Source organism: Triticum dicoccoides, chromosome 2B, assembly GCF_002162155.2.
Source record: "Triticum dicoccoides isolate Atlit2015 ecotype Zavitan chromosome 2B, WEW_v2.0, whole genome shotgun sequence".
NCBI classification, from domain to species: Eukaryota; Viridiplantae; Streptophyta; class Magnoliopsida; order Poales; family Poaceae; genus Triticum; species Triticum dicoccoides.
The window spans coordinates 43,222,457-43,224,753 of NC_041383.1; the positions used below are offsets into that span (position 1 = coordinate 43,222,457).

General features: G+C 46.9%; 1 pseudogene; it reads right to left on the reverse strand.

The window, feature by feature from the left end:
- Positions 1-1,830, reverse strand: part of LOC119367036 — a 2,915-nt pseudogene extending 1,085 nt beyond the window's left edge.
- Between the last annotated feature and the right edge of the window lie 467 nt (positions 1,831-2,297).

Below are 2,297 nucleotides of genomic sequence, written 5' to 3' on the forward strand. Positions count from 1 at the left end.
AGTGCCATGACACATTTCATTTGTATAGAGAGGGAGGGGGAATTAGAGGCCATTTATGCATGCACCATGCGAATCCAATTAGAGGGAGCCACTTATTGCTTCGGGGTTGTCTAAAATGTGGGGATTATTTCATTGGCAGTTTTGAGGCCATGAAACTCGTGCCATCCACTCAAGCCTACCTTTGGTTGCTGAGAATTTTCAGCTGAGCCCTTTACACGAGAAGGGAGAGAGTAAGACTAGCCTCAGTGAAGAGTAACATATAACATACAGTAGTAACATCAACATATTCCTAGACTATGTTACTATCTTCATAGTGGGTACTCCATCCATACAACTGCATAAGTTATCTCACATTGTGCACCGCAACCAAGGCGGAGGAGAAAACAAGAAAACATAATGTTTATTTGCTAATTAATACCATTGCATGCAATGAACTGATCACTGCATGTCGTGCTAGATAGTCTCAAGTTATTAAAAACATACACACCCCATGTCTCTTATTGGTTGATTCCTTTGTTCATGTCAATAAACAAGAAACAAGGTGGAAGTTAATGCATCGCGCCTAAGTGTATGGGATTATTTGGTTTTCGTAAGATGACTTATTATGCATCGGTATGGAGGGAGTAGTAACATAAGTGTAGTGTCATGTAAAATTTTATTTATTAGGTTATAGACTCATATTATATTGGTATGTGTGATGTTACTCATAGTATGAGTAACTAGCTAATGTAGTCAAACTATCTCTGTCCTTATGAACTCATTGTCACATAGACAAATTTGCTGAGTTGGACTCGATGTTACTGCTGAAATTACTTTCACTGTGGCTAGTCAATAAGAAACATTTACATAAGGAACGAGCTAGCAAATGAAGGTTAATTAAGACAGTATATATATGTTGATGCAAGATAAAATTGAGATGAAAGCATGTATTAACTTACGAAAAGAACGCCCTTTATTGTACCCATGGAAATAGGGAACCGAAGGCTGTTTTCGTCTTGAACCCTCCGGATCCTGATGCTGATGGGGCATCGACCTTCTTCTCTCCACGTGTTGACTTATGATACCATCCATGAATGTAAATAGCTCCTCCACATACACCTCGACCTTATGCATAGCCCGTGAGCTGAGGGCTCGTGCTATCCGCGACCACGGAAACATGTCAGCCAGGCGGAAGCTCCCGACCAACTCTATGGCCTTGGCGGTGAGTCGCAGCAAGGTTTCCCGGTCATCGACCTCGCCGTCACCCACGACGGCGCGCACAATCACGTCGTTGACATGCGCGGACAGCAGCCTGTCGAGGTTCACACCGTCCGAGTCTGAGGACACCGACGAGGCTGCCACCGCCTGGACGAGCCGCATGGCCTCCTGCTCACGGACGGGACGGAAGGACTGGACGCGCCTGGTGCCCAGAAGCTCGTGCACGCAGATCTTGCGGAGCTGCTGCCACTGTTCATCGTTTTTGGCTAGCACGATGTCGTGCCCTTGCTTGGTGAGGAGCTTCACCGTCGGCGTCTGCGGCCTGGACGAAAACACGGCGTCGTTGGTCCTCATCACATCCTCGGCAGCTTCGCGGGAAGAGGCGACGACAACCGGGATCCCTCCCAGCTTGAGGAACATCACAGGCCCATGGCGGCGTGAGAGGTCGCGTATCGTGCGGTGTGGGAGGTCGCCGCGGAGGTGGTGGAGGCTACCGATGACGGGGAGTTGCCATGGACCCGGCGGGAGCCGCAGGCCACGAGGACGGCGGAACCATCCTATGAGGTACAGGAGAGGGACAAGAGCGAGTAGAATGTGATAGTAGAACTCCATTATCGGCTGGCCAGCATAATTTTTCTTGCTGCTAGTTAGAAGCGAGGTAGAGATGCAATTTTCGGTCTCCTTTTACCACGTATATATACTAGCATGCCTCTGACTCTCGTTCTACTAGTTCCGGCCGTCTCTTCTTACTTCTTGCTCCAATAAAGTAGTAATAAGGAGTATTTGGTTCTGTCCAAAGCAATGAGAAAAAAAGGCGTGCTACAAGATTAAGTGTCGCCCTTCTCCAAATGCTATACAAGCTATAAGGTGCTATATTTGAAAATAGTGTTTTGCATAAAATGTCAATTATATCACAAAATTAAGGCTTTCATAATTTGCAAGGAAAGCAAACACTCTTAACTAGGCAAAGAAGCATAAGAGAGTTAGGCTCAGGGCATGTACACTCCTACTTTGCAAGGAAAGGGAGCACTACTAATTAAACAGAGAAGCACCGACTGGTGACTGGCCGACACCTGCGGTGTGGTTTACACCAGCGCTGT